A 14991-nucleotide genomic window follows, 5' to 3' on the forward strand; every position below is an offset into this window, starting at 1 on the left:
GGCTCGCACGGGCCGCCACGCGGTCCCATAGTCCTCTCCTGGGAAGGGCGGGGATCCGGTGAGCATGACGTGGAGAAGCACACCGGGGCTCCAGACATCGGCCAGGGGCCATTGTAGTCCTGGCCCTGGAGGATCTCTTGGTGGTGCCCCAGGGGCTGCTGCAGCCCGTGCTCAGCCTCCCACCGAGGAACACAGTGCTGAGCTGGAAGTCTGCCAGTTTCACACTGAGCGAGACTGTGAGGCCGAGCAGGGACACTACTGTCACAACAGTCAGGGCACCAGTCACCCCAGGGACAGGAGTTGCTGTCAGGAGGCACCAAGTGCTCTGGGCTGCTGGAAATGTCCCATCTACTGACGTGGGTGGAGAATGCAGATGTCTACACTACATGAATCTAAACTGTGTACACACACACACGTGCATATGCATGCCTAGATATTTTGTGTGTCTTCTCTGTGTATAAGTCACAATTTTGAAATCGAAAAAATGAGCAATTGTTCAACAAAGTGATGGATTATTATTTTAACAATCCAAAGGAAACTTTTAATACAGATTCTAGCTGAAGAATTCAATTATAAGAAAATTGTATTTATATAACATTAGTATTTTTGAAGACTAGTGAGGTTTCTTTATAATTTTTTTAATTAAGATTATGATAGTTTACAACCTTGTAAAATTGCAGTTGGTACATTATTGTTAGTCATGTTGTGGGTACACCACTTCACCTTTTTGTGCCCTCCCCCCACCCCCCACCCCCCCTTTACCCTGGTAACCACTGATCAGATCTCCTTGTCTATATGTTAACTTCCACCTATGAGTGGAGTCATACAGAGTTCTTCTTTCTCTGTCTGGCTTATTTCACTTAACATAATACCTTCAAGGTCCATCCATGTTGTTGTGAATGGGAGGATTTTGTTCCTTTTTATGGCTGAGTAGTATTCCATTGTACATATATACCATATCTCTTTATCCAATCATCAGTTACTGAGCACTTAGGTTGGTTCCACGTCTTGGCTATTGTAAATAATGCTGTGATGAACATATGGATGCATGGGACTTTTGGAATTGCTGATTTCAGGTTCTTAGGATAGATACCCAGTAGTGGGATGGCTAGGTCATAAAGCATTTCTATTTTTAACTTTTTGAGAAATCTCCATACTGTTTTCCATAGTGGCTGCACCAGTTTGAATTCCCACCAACAGTGTATGAGGGTTCCTTTTCTCCACAACCTCTCCAACATTTGTCACTCTTGGTTTTGGATATTTTTGCCATTCTAACAGGTGTAAAGTGATATCTTAGTGTAGTTTTGATCCGATTATTCTCTTAAAAAGGGGAGAGCCCCCACTTTGCTCCTCACACTTCCAGGCCCCATTGTCACAGGTGGACAGCCCAGCCTCCCCTAGCAGTGCCTGATCCCCCCCCCATGCTCTGGCCAGCAGCAAATAAGACCCAAAGCATGGAGTCCCCAGCAACGTGTGTTCCAGCTGCCTGAATGGAAACTGCTTGTTCTAGAAGGACACTGGACTCTCTTGCCAATAATTCCAAGTGGGCATTGGTGCCCACCACATACACCCTGTGCTCACAGGTGACGGAAGACGGCAGAAACTTGTGCTGCCTCCTCACCCCAGGGGACAGGAGCATGGTGCAGACAGCCCCTGTCAGCTGGGCGACTCTCCAAGGCCACTCTCAGGGAGCTTGAAGGAAAGGAAGCCATGGACGGGGGGACGGGCAGCCCTGGAACAGTGGGAGAGGGAGCTTGTTCCTCCTTTTCCATTTCATCCCAGTCATGCAGGAGGAAAGCAGATGGTGCGTGCATGTGTGAGTATGTGCACGTGAATGTGTGTGTGCATGTGCGTACCTTAGTATTCATCTCCATCTCTCCCCTGGAGAAGCCAGCTGCCCTGCCTGTGAGCAGCCCTGTGGAGAGGCCCACGAGGTGAAGACCTCACAGCTCCTGCCACCAGCTGCACACGGGAGGTCACAGGTGGATTCCCAGCCCTGGGTCGATGTGGCCCAGCTGACATCCTGACCAACCCTGCGAGAGCCCTGAGTCAGAGCCACCAGCCATGCTGTCCCTGGGCTCCTGACCCACAGAGAGCAGATAATAAGCATCTGCTGCTGTAGCTGCTCAGTGTCGGGGTCCTTTGCACCTAGCTATTCCGTACAGCATTGTTAATTATAGTCCTTGTGCACCAAGCAGAGCAGGCTCCAGGGGAATGTTTGTGTGAAGCCATGACAAACTAGCCCCAACGTCACACACTGACAGCAACACGTGGCAGAGCCCCATTTGACCAAGGCACATTCAGAGGATGCCCTTGAACCCTATGGAGCGTCATTGCCAGTCCCAGGGCAGAAGGAGCACTGAATGATGTGAGGAGAATACTCAGAGAGGGCCTGGCAGAACCCTGGGGTGGATGATGCCGGTGTGCACATGCGGTCCTGGCCTCTGCATGGGTGGGGCATCAGGCAGCTGAGAGGGTCCTGGAGTCCTCTGGTCTCCAGCTCACGAGGATGAGAACCAGGAACAGGATGACTTTCCAAACTGGAGTGTACAGGTGCGAGTCACAGAAGCAGCCTCACACCTGTAACTCATGACTCATGGACTGTCCCCAGCAGGACTTCCAGAGCCAGGACAAGGCTTTCAATGTGCTCATGCTTAGGCCACAGAGGCCTCAGCTTGTGCGTGCCAGATGCAGGCCTGGAGAGGATGATTCTGGAAGGAAGAGTTTATCCGGGAGATGATGGCAGGAAGGTCGGGAAGCGAGAGAGGAAGAAACAGAGGCTAGTAACGGCTCCTATCAAGCTACCCACCACTGCAGGGCCCCCACTCTGGACACCCACCACTGTGGGCTACAGGAGCTTGGTACACAAGGGAGCCCTGGCAGCCAGGGCACAGCAGGCCGTTCAGAGCTCTCCCACCCCAAGGCGTGAGGCAGCTGGGGTACCGGCTGAAGGTGCTCCTGGGGGACAGCAAGGCTCCACCCTTGAGTCCATCACCCAGGGGGCCAAGGAGTCTCTAGCGGTAAGGAAAGTCTGCAGGCAGAGAAGTGCTGGCAGCTGGAAGTCAGGCCAGTGTCCACTACGGAAGCTGGGGCAAGGGGCTCTGGCAGCCATGCTCCTGGGACTAAGCAGGAGCCTCCTGCTGTCCTCCTTGTAACACAATGGACAAGTGAGACTTCACGTGGCCTTCGGAAGGTCAAGGGTGCAAGTGATCATTTTTGTCACTCTTATTTCACACCTCTGGTGGACCCTGCAGGCTGACTCCTCAGCATGTGTGCCAACCCCTCCTTCTGTGCTTGGCTGCATGGGAGTCTCTAGAAAAACTGAAATCTACATTTCCCTGACTCCTCTGCAGCTTGGGTTCTGCCAGTGTCCTCAGCTCCTCTGGACAGATGCCTGCCCGAGATTTAAAAGGTGGAAGTGAGAAACCCATAGTGGTGGAGGATGGGGCTCCTGGCTGGCAGGGAACAAAGGGTCTGGTTCTCCCACAGCAGCATGCTCCAGTGTTCGGCCTGAGCATCACAGGCAGTGGGGTTTCCAAGGTAACAGTCTTGGGCAGGGTTAGTGACTGTCCCGGTGATTGTTAGTGTTGTCCCTGGCCATGGGACATCCAACTTTGGTCCCCCAGTAGTCCTGGAATCCCAGTCTTGACTCCCATGAAGAAATTCCCCTCTGCTCAACCCAGAGTGTTTCTGTTATCTGCAACTAATCAGTGTGACTGGACAAGTTCAGATTCTGAAATCACCTCTATCATTTGTCTTGTGTGAAAAATGTACAGGAAAGCTTAAGTAAAATGGGTAAAAATCATCTGTAATCCCACTGCCTGGAGGTAATAACTGTGATATTTTTGCATGTTTACTTCTAGGCTTTGTATTCTATGCATTTTGTTATATAGTCAAAACGGCAATTTATATCATTCCATGCCAGCTTTGCTCACTTAACAGGGATTGTAAGTGTCCCAGTTGCCTTGTCCACGAGGCCTGTAGCAGCTTTCTAGACCAAGTCAGCTCCTTTCCACCTTTACTTTTTTTTTTTCAATCCACATTATTGATGTATAATTGACACACAAAAGCTGTGCTTATTTAACACATACAATTTGATGACTTTGGAGATAAGTATACATATGGCATATACATATAATTATATGCCATAAACATATCTACCACCTCGAAAAGCTTCCTCCACCCTTATTTGTTGTTTTTTTTTGTGTGTGTGATAAGAATACCTAAGATTTACACTCTGAATAAAGTTTTAAGTACACAACCTAGCACTATTACCCGAGGCACTCTGCTATACAGTAGGTCTCTAGGACTTACTCATCTTGAGTAGTGGAGACTTTGTGCCCTTTGACTAGTACCTCTCCATTTTCCCCTTTCTTCAGCCCCTGGTAACTGCCACTCTACTCTCTTCTGTGAGTTTGATTATTTTAGATTCCGCATGTAAGTGTTTGTAGTATTTGTCCCTCTATGTCTGGCTTATTTCACTTAACATAATGTCCTCCAGATTCATCCAAGTTGTTGCAAATGGCAGGATTTCTTTCTTTTTCAAGGCCAAATAATATTCCATTGTGTGTGTTTACCACATTTTCTCTATCCGTCCATCAGTTGATACACATTTAGGTCACTTCCATGTCTTGGCTCTTGTGAATAATACTGCAATGAACATGGAAGTGTAGACATCTCTTTGAAATCCTGATTTCAATTCCATTGGGTATATACCCAGAGTGGGATTGCTGATCATTTGTTAGCTCTATTTTAAATATTTTGTCTGGTCTTGGTGTCAGGGTAATACTGGCCTCACAAATGAGCTCAGAAGTGTTCATTCTTCTATTTTTCTGAAGAGTTTAGGAAGTTCTTCTTTAAATGTTTGGTAGAATTCACTTGTGAAGACATCTGGTCCTGGGCACACATTTTATGTTACTGACGTCACAATTCACATCTTTTATATTGTGCATCCATTAACAGACTTTTGTCATTATAGTTATTCTTAATACTTTTGTCCTTTAACTTTTATATCAGGGTTAAAAGTGACTTATGCACCACCATTACAGTATTACAATATTTTGTATTTGTCTATATATTTACCTTTTACCAGTAAGACTTACACTTTCATATGCTTTTCTGTTGCTGTTTAGTAGCCTTTCCTTTCAACTTGAAGTACTTCTCATAAGGCAGGTCTAGTGGTAACAAACCCCCTCAATTTTTGTTTCTCTGCGAAAGTCTTTCTCTCTCCTTCTCGTTTGAAGGACAGTTTCCCCAGGTATACTATTCTTGATTGGCAGGTTTTTCCCTCCAGCACCTTAAATATATCATCCTACTCTCTCCTGACCTTCAAGAGAAACCTTCAGCATATGACCTTCAGCATATTGAAAAATATGCTGATCATCTTATGGAGTCCCTTGTATGTGATGACTCACTCCTCTCTTGCTGTTTTCAAAATGCTCTCCTTGTCTCTGACTTTTGACAATTTAATTAATGTGTCTTGGTGTGGACCCTTGTTAAGTTCAACTTGGGGTCTTTTGGGCTTCATGAACCTGGATGTCCATTTCTCTACCCAGATTTGCAAAGTTTTCAGCTATTATTTCTTTAAGGATGCTTTCTGCCCCTTTCTCCTTCTCTTCTCCTCTGGAACACCCACTATATTATACTGGTTTTCTTTATGGTGTCCCTTAAGTCTTACAGTCTTTCTTCATTCTTTTTCCCTTCCTTTTCTTTCTGTTCTTCTGTCTAGGTAATTTCACATAACCTGTCCTTGGGTTCACTGACTCTTTCTTGTGCTTGATCAAGTCTGATGCTGAAGCTCTTTGCTGAATTCTTCAGTTCAGACATTGCATTCTTTAGGTCCAGAAAAGATGTATGCTTTGTTGTCCATCTGCATTCTCTTATAGCTCACTGAGCTTCTTTAAGATGACTGTTTAGAATATTTTGTCAGGCAATCTGCAGATCTCCATTTCTTTGGAGTCAGTTACTAGAGGTTTGTTTTGTTTCTTTGGTGGTGTCATGTTTCCCTGATTCTCTGTGACCCTTGTAGCCTGTGCTGGTGTTTGCACATTTGAAGTAGTGCCCTCATCCAGGCTTTATGGACTGGCTTCAGGAGGGAAAGACCTTCACCAGACAGCCCCGTTAGAGATTCTGGGGATCTCTCGAACGTCCTCTACAGATGTGCCCACTCCATTCCTCTCCCTCCCTCTGGGGATTGGGGGACTCTTAGGATTGTGTGCCTGCTCCCCATCCCACAAAACTGGGTCAAGTGCTGAGAGCCACCATCCCTCTTCCCTAGCACAGTGTCCTGAGATGCCAGGACAAAGGCACAAGTTTCACATCTGTCCTTCCCTCCCTGCAAAGGAGCAGTCTCGGCATTGTGACCTTCTCCCAGGCCTGCAGAGTCAAGTTGGCTGCTGAGATCCTTGCTGGCTGCTGTGATGCATGTGCCATCTATGGGAGTGTGCAGGGCCTCATCTGTGGGGCACTGTGGTTTTGGGGAACATGCTCTGGTTGCTATGAGTCTCTGTACTTTTCTTTGTTCTTAGCTGATCCCGGATGATCTAGCCACGCTGATGCCCTCAGTGTTCTGAGTGCATCAAGACAAGCATACCTTTTGGACATTGCCCCAAAAGGCTGAGGAGCCAAACCCTCACTTGTTCTTTCTCCTGTGAAAGAAGTAGGCCAGGGGATCTCTCTCAGCTCTGAGTTTTGTCAGCCTGAAGGAGAGTTGATGCGCGCCAAGTAAAACTGCTCTTTTACCCTTTAGTGTGACTGATCTTGAATTATGTGGTCCACTGGATGTGCTGGTCCACTGAAACAGGAGGTTTTACCATGTTACTGGCATCCTTGCATGACACATAATCAGCTTTGAAACAAGAATGAAAATGAGTCACATCAGCTATGAAGTAGCTTAATGGGTATGTGAGTCAATACAGCATCTCAACGTGGCACAGTGGTCTATTTGGAGTCTTTAAAAAGCCTCTTGTTTTTCATTTCTCCTGAGGAGGAACTCCTCAGTGTTATTATTATGCATGTACAGGGCCTTCAAATGCACCATCTCCTGGGATCCATGGGAGGAGAGGTGGCTGGGTCAAGGTCACACAGCCTGTCAGTCAAGGGAAGACACACAGATGAAGGTTTTCTTTTGAAAGCCCTGGCACCACTAGAGGCAGATTCCTGGGAAGCTGTGGAAGCTGAAACCACAGGGCTCCTCACTGGTATGGGCCCCTTCTAAGATCCCACACACAATTCTTGGTTCTTTTCCTTAAAAACTTCTACCCCAAAACCTAAAAAGTTCTAAGCTTTAGGCCCTACAGGCATGGATCAACCCCAACCCACAACCTCACAGGAGGCCAAGGCCATTTTGGCTTCCTTCCCTCCCTTTCCGAAGGCCCTAAACCCAAGGGCATGGTCATAAACTTGAACCGGGTGATCGCAGGCCTCTGCTCCTCCCTGAGTCTCTACTCCTCCTCGTTTGCAGTTTCTTTCCTTTTACTGATGATTTAGACGCTTGTTATGCCAATGACATCAACAGCTCCCATTGCTTATATGCCTCTTTTAAGGTCCTTAGTCACCAAATCCTCCTGCTTCTCCCCCAGCCAGTGCTTGGGGGTCCAGCCTGCAGAAAGGGAACAGCTCCAGAGAATCCCCAGCCACCTGCCTGGTGGCCTGCAAGAGCCAGCTCCATCTCTGGCCTCCTGTGGACCCCTGTCCCCGCCATCTAACCTGCCAGGGCTGAGCAGAGCTGGAAGTCCCAGTGGCAGGCTTCATTGCTTGGCCCTGACTCAGTTTCCACTCTCCTTACCCCTTGGGCCTTCCCAGACTTTCAAGGGCCTCCCAGTCCAGACTAAAGGGATGCACTTGCCCTTCCCACCCAGGGTGGAGGAACCCCCAAACCTGGCAGCACTAGATAAGAGCATGGGGGCTGCCCCAGGGGGATTGCCCTGCCCAGAACCACCTGGGGGGCTTCTTGCCTTCCTCCTTGGAACAGGCAACTCAGCATCCCTGGGCCTCCAGGCACCCCCTACCTCTCTGGATTAGAGGACCCCCGTTTCTCTCAGAGTACATCACAGATGTTAATGATTTTGCAGAGCTGCTTGAAAAGTAATGGTGATAATTGATGAGAATCAAGGCTGCCCCAGGGAGAGAAGCCCAAGGTGTCCTGCCCTACATACTGATCTATATCATCCTTGGGAAGCATAGGACGTCCTAACTTAATCCAATTTGTTTCTTATCTAAGTTATAGGACCACCCAATAACCAGACCCCACCTGCACTGATACCATTTTAACGATTTTTTCATGATCTTTCCTTTGTCTTGTAAAGAAATAACTCACATACCTATGCCTTATAAATTTAGCCCTGCCCTCAACCCACTGCAGCTCTTACTGCCCATGGGTCCTGTCCTCATGCTACTCCATGTTATTCTCTGAATAAAAAAGCGCTACTGCCAGACCTGAGAGTCCGAGAAATCTTTGACTCCTCGACTCACCGAGCCCGCATCAATAATAATAATAATAATATGGTAATAATTATCATTATCATTATATCATATGTAATAATTATACATATCATATATAATTATATATTCAACACTAACATTTACTTGGCACTGACCACAGACCAGGCCCTATTCTAATCACTTTATAAGTACTAACTCATTTAATCCTCGCTACATCCTAGGAGGCAGGTAGGACCTTTATTTAATTTTTCCACTTTCTGGGGCTTCTTTGTTGTAATTGCAAAAGGAATACATGCCACTTAGAACATACTGCACCAGGCTCGGGTCATGTGAAAGCGAGTCCCTCACCCCGCCTGCCTCCATGGGCCTTGGGGAGAGTCTGCATGGGGACCCAGCAGGGGTGATGGCGCCCAGATGAGGGGCCACGGCAGTGTTTGCCCAGCCATGGAGGATACAGTCAGGCCAGGCCTCTCGTCCCACAGCTGCACACATGACAGCCCCAGGGCCCAGCCCTGACCCAGGCTGGGGGCACAGGAAGGACCGGCCACAGGCCTCACTTCAAAGAGGGGCCATCTGGCAGTCATACCCCTATGACAACATGAGTGGCCGTCTTCATGGGTGGCCTCAGCGCCCTGGGAGAGCAACAGGTGCATCCACTTTATAGATGGACAGCTGAGGCTCCAAGAGGCTGCCGGGCAAGCCACACACAGGCAGTGTGGATGGAGGCCCAGATCCCTGGGACCTACCCAGCCGTGGGATGGTGCAGAAGGTGCCCACTCTGCCTGGGTCATTCCAGAGAGAGCAGATGACAAATGGGCCTGAATGGGAGAGGGAGGAGGAGAGAAAGAGAGAGAGAGGGAACTGCGTCTTATAAAATGTAAACATTGCAAACAGGGGAGGTACGGGGAGGCCAGAGCCCCTCTCCCCCAGCCTTCCACGGCATCCATGAAACCCACCTGCCTAATGAGCATCGGGATGACGGTCTCAAAGGTGACCCCAAAAGGACACCACCCCACCAGCTGCCTAGGCTAAGTCCAGACACATAGACTCTTGAGAGACCGGACCCCTGGCCCCATTGATGACCAGGTCCCATGGCAACAGACTAGTCACTGGGACACGTCCAGGCCCCGGCCATCAAAGCTGGCTCTGAACAACAAACTTGAACAAAGTTGGAGGCGATGGAGAAGGGAAGGAGGGGCAGATCTTGGCTCACAGAACCTCAACCCGATGACGGTGCCCCAGCTGGAGCCAGAGCAGTAGCCCTGCTCCGTGTCCTATGGAGAGCAGCCAAGCCAGGCCTGGGGTCTTCTCCTCCTAGAGGATGGGCCACATTCGCCATTCGAGGCCACAGCCAAGAAACATGCCAACCGTGGAAAGAGCCCAAGAAGCCCAAGTGAAACTCTGCAGCAGCGTCCACTGCTCTGGGCAGGCATTTAAGGCTCTCACCTCCCCATCCCGGGGTCACCTTCTGTGCAGCTGAAGTCTGCCCTGCCTCAACGCACCACGGGGCCCCTTCTCCTGGGGCCAGAGCCTCTGGCATGCACGCCCAGCCCTGCCCAGGGAAGGGGGCCTCACCCCAAGCACCCACTCTGCTCTGTGCCCTCACAGTAATGCCACAACTACCCTAACCAGGCCACCTTTCTCTGGAGAGGAAATAAAGATCACCAACCAAAACCACCCCCAGAGCGACAGAGAGGGCAGGGAGGGGACCCAGGGAGCACAGGCAGAGGACCTCCTGCAGGAGGTGCAGCTCCACACAGGCCCTGAATGGCAGGCACAGCTGAAGAGCTGGCGGAGCTGGGAGCAGGCCCCCCGCAGTCGCCCTGTCAGCGGGGCTGCTGGCTCAGCACTGCCCAGCCCCAGCTCCCAGCCACTGGACCTCCCTCCACCGCCTTCCTGGGGCCCTCAGCTCATCCCACCCAGGTCTGGGCGGAGGGGGTCAGGGCTGCATGCTGGGCCCAGGCACAGCAGGCAGACCCAGGCAAAGGTGCAGCCAGCAAGGTCACCGCCAGGCCGCTGCTGAGGGCTGTTTATCTCACCCTGACAGTCCCCAGCCAACAGCCCCCTCCGGAGTTCACCCAAACCACGCCTCCATGGTCCACAGCGCCCGGCCCAGCCACGGCTGCCTCCGGGGGGCGACTCCAAGCCCAGCCTCCAGAGTCACAGAACCCTGTCACCTCGGGAGGCCCTGGAAGGTCCTCTGTTTTGGGTCCCGAGGGCTCTGAAGTTACCAGAAGCCCCTCATCTGGGCTCCAAGCTCTCTCAGGCTCCCAAGAAGGCGGCCAGTGGGCCTATCACTCTGTTACTAGCCACCCCATCCTTCCCGGGGCAAACGGGCACCAGGAGCCCAGGGGGTCTGGTGATGTCTGAGACCTGTGGACTTTCCTTTGCAGGCTGGGCCTTCTGTTCCCACCACCCAGGCTGATGCCAGCGCTGCGTACCCCGACAGGCGCGGGGCACTGGCCAGCCCTGAGCAGCAGGGGAAGCCTCGAAAATGCCTAGACAGCTGAAAGCCAGGCCCCTGACACTCACCCCCAGCAAGGGGCAGGAGCACTAAATTTAGCCAAGTGGGGCAGGAAGTCCCCGCCTGTCCCGCCCACCTGCGGCTCCGCAGCCCTCGCCCCTGCCCCAACTCCGCGGAGAACAGGCCGAGGGCGCGGGGCTCCTGCAGGAGCCAGGAGCCCGCCTTCCGCCTCTGCCACCCCCGTTGCCGCTCCCGAGCGCTCACCAAAGGGAGGACACGTCCAGTGTCCACCTCTAGGTGAGCTCGGTCCTTGGCTGGTGGCCGGACAGCGGGGAGCGGGAGGGCCCCTGCGCAGCCGGCAGGGCCTGGGGGAGGCAGCGGCGAAGCCTGGAGACTGAGGAGCAGCGAGATTTTGCAACAGTTGCCTCCCCAGGAGAACTCCGTCCTCGTGCTCCACGGCGCCTGATTCATCCCTGTCGGCGCTGAGCTGCGAGTCCTGCTGCCCCCACTCGCACGTTCACCTTCGCCAGGGCTTCCTGGAGCCTCCGGGCTGGTGGTGGCGGGGGCGCAGCGGCGGGAACAGAGTCCCCTCCCCCGCCAGCCAAAAGCAAAACTCCCAGGGGAGGAGGAGCAGAGCAGGGCTGGCAGCTCTGGACATGCCCCGCCATGTCTGGGTTAGGGTCAGGGGTTAGGGTAGGGTTAGGGGTTAGGGTTAGGGGTTAGGGCCAGGGCAAGGAGTAGGGGTTGGGTAGTGTTAGGATTAGGCTCAGGGCCAGGGCCAGGGTTAGGGGTTATGGTTAGGGTCAGGATGAAGGTGAGGGTGTGGGTTAGGGTCAGGGTGAAGGATTAGGGATAGGGGTCAGGTGCGTGGCAGAAGCTGGGACATAGTCCTTATAATACAGCAGAGAACTCATACAGGGGAGAAACCCTATGCATGTGACAAATGTGACAAATCTTTCTGCCATAAGTCAGACCTTACTCTTCATCAGAGAATCTGCACAGGGGAAAAACTCTATGAATGTTATGAATGTGGGAAGTCCTCCTACCAGAAGTCAGCCCTCAGTGTACATCAGATAACTTACAGGGAGACACCTCATGAATGTAATGACTGTGGTAAAATCTTCCATAAGAAGTCAGCTCTCATGGCACACCAGATAACTCACACAGGAGAGAGACCTTATGAATGTAAAGAATGTAGGAAATTCTTTGGCCATCGGCCAGCCCTCACTGTACATCAGAGAACTCATGAGGGACAAACCTTATAAATGTAATGAATGTGGTAAATCCTTCTGTGTGGAACCAAAACTCACTGTACATCTGAGACTTCACACAGGTGAGAAACCTTATGGATGTGGGAAGACTTTCTACCAGAAGTGAGAACTCACTGTACACCACAGAACTCACACAGGTGAGAAACCTTACAAATGTAATGAGTGTTGGGAAAACCTTTTGTGGGAAGTCAACCCTCAATAGACATCAGAAAACTCACACGAGAGAAACGCTATGGATGTAATGAATGTGGAAAACCTTTTCCAGAAATCACACCTCAGCAAATATCTGAGAACTCACACAAGGCGGAAATCATGTATGGTGGAGACTCTGTGTACACCAAAACTCACTTTCTTTTCCTATGGTGAATCGTATTTGAATATACCTAAAATGCTTTAAACATTCATCAATAAGTATAAAGGAAGTTATCTTCTATTCCTAGCTTTTTATGAGGTTTTTTTTTTTACATAAATAGGTATCGAATTTTGTCAAAGGCCTTTTATTCATCAGTTGAACTATTTGTTTTTTCATTGTGAACAAACTACAGCTACAAAATTAATTCTAATCATGGACTTAGCTGAAATGCAGTTTTCAAGTATGATGTTTCCATTGTTATTCAGGTGCATATGCTGTCTTAATTTCCACGAGACACGAGTTATTTTGATAGGGTGTTGCCAGTTCATTTATAACACAGGTATGATTAAACGCACCTCACAGCTAGGAAACTGAGAGGCTGAGTTTGAGGTCTGATGCCTAAGGTCTCTGAAAGACTAAAGAGTTTTCCTTCTTCCATGGAAACAGTGCTCTTTAGTCTGTTTGGGCCTCTCTCCAACCCCACCCTATCACTGTCCTACCTGGGTGGGGGAGCCTTTCAAGAGAAGGAATCTCTTTGTACCTAATTCACTGTATTTTGACCCAAGAGCACAGACTGCCTTCCATCATTGCCCTTAATTGGGCTGATGCATTTCAGTGGATTTAACACATGCCTCAGAAGCACACAACAGTCCTAGATGACTGACTCCTGGCACACTAAGGATTTCTAACATATCATGTTCTTGTAACAAGCGTCTCAGTCATATATTTTGTGCCCATGAGAGCAGAAACTATACTTAGCCTCCAAGTACATTCCTTCTTCTCATCTAATCAGTGGGGACTGTGAGCATGGAACTGACTGGCTGAGGACTCCAGCACCTTGGTCCTCACTGTTGGGATTGCTGGGATTCTGTGTAGTCCAGTCCTGAATAAGGAACTCAAGAAACAACCACAGGGTGGGTTTGCAGAACCCCTGGGCCTATCACGAGATGGTCTCAGGCCTGCATCCCTCTGCCTGGGGACCTAGAACCGCATGTCAAGTCCTAGAGATGAGCAGACCAGAGACTGAGGTTTTGGGAAGCATTTATTGAGTGCCTGCTGTGGGACTCTGGCTGAAGGCAAAGCCAGAGTGTGGCTAAGGGTTCACCCAGTCTCGGGGGCCAGACGACCCCCACCCTCCCTGCACAGATGACACCAAAGCAACTGCACTGGAGGCTTTGCTTCCCAAAGCCCATGGAATAAGCTCCAGGGAAGAGTGGGTCCTCCTTGCCTGGGAGGGCATTGGGCCCTGCTTGGTGGGCAGCTCTGGGTCTTTCTCCTGACTCCGGGGGGCTTGGGATTGGCCTGCAGGAGGTCAGGGTCTGAAGTAGGAGGCTTCATGCATCTCCACACCCTCCCCTGGGCCTTCCCACCCCACACTGCCAGCCTCTGCACTTTTGCCTTGGCTGTGCCTCTGTGGGAACGCCCTTCCCCTGAGATCATCCTCTGGGATTAGTTCCCGTATAAAAGGGACCCCAGAGAGCTCCCTTGCCCTTTCTACCACAGCAAGAAGATGGTCATCTTGGAATCAGGACGCTGGCGCTCACCAGACACCAAATCAGCCAGCAGCTTGGTCTTGGAGCTCCACACTCCAGAACTGTGAGAAATAAAACTCTGTAGTTTATGGTATTTCTGTTATAGAAGCCTGAACCAACTAAGGCACTGGTAATGCTGATTATATTAATGTTGACTAAGCCTTCATCTAAGTATATTGGCTTATTTGAGGAACTTGAAACAGTGGTGGCCACAGCAGGTGCTTAATAAAAGGGATATATGTGCATCTGTCCCATTTTCCTTTGTCCTTAGAAGGGGCTGTCCCTGAAGGCCACCCGATCCAAGCAAGCTTTCTGTGCTAAGCTTATGTCACTATTCAACCTTCATTGTGTGCAGACATTGTGGAGCACATGCCCTGCACCAAGGCCACACCACTGCAGGCAGGTCTGAGGGAGCCACCAGGAGGCTGCTGGTGACAGCGTTTCACAGAGGGGCCACAGGAGCAGAGCGTCACCCAGCTGAGGGCCACAGGCAGGTCTGAGGGAGCCACCAGGGCGCTGTTGGTGACGGCGTTTCACAGAGGGGCCACAGGAGCAGAGCGTCACCCAGCTGAGGGGTCGGCTTGCACGAGTTGCTCCTACAATTCTCTCCGCTTTAAGTTTGAAAATTCCCGCGAGGCAGCCAGGAGCACGTCCTTCCGGGGTGCACTTTTCACTTTTCTTCTCTACGCTTGCTGTTCTTCCGGAACTTTCCCACAGTTGACACGAGCTGCTGTCCCCTCCCCGGCGAGCTGCGCACCGTCACTCAGCAAGCCAGTGTCGCGATGATCGCCTGGATCCCGGTTTCGGAAAATAAAATCCATCGGTAAGAACCACGTTGGGGCCACGGATTGTGCGATGAGAACGCACATTCCCTGGGGACATTCCCTCAGGCGAGAGACCCGGAAAACGCTCCTTCTCTGCTTTAAGGGA

At 50.7% G+C, this 14991-nt stretch overlaps 1 long non-coding RNA gene across 1 annotated transcript in view; it reads right to left on the bottom strand.

Annotated features, from left to right (window-relative positions):
* Window positions 1-14124: 14124 nt before the first annotated feature.
* LOC139083138 (uncharacterized) overlaps window positions 14125-14991 on the bottom strand; it is a 1313-nt gene continuing 446 nt past the window's right edge. Inside the window, exon 2 of the long non-coding RNA XR_011539708.1 lies at window positions 14125-14851. This is a non-coding gene — a long non-coding RNA (uncharacterized lncRNA). The remainder of the gene's footprint in view (window positions 14852-14991) is intronic.

This window comes from Equus przewalskii, chromosome 4 (assembly GCF_037783145.1).
Source record: "Equus przewalskii isolate Varuska chromosome 4, EquPr2, whole genome shotgun sequence".
Classification (NCBI taxonomy): Eukaryota; Metazoa; Chordata; class Mammalia; order Perissodactyla; family Equidae; genus Equus; species Equus przewalskii.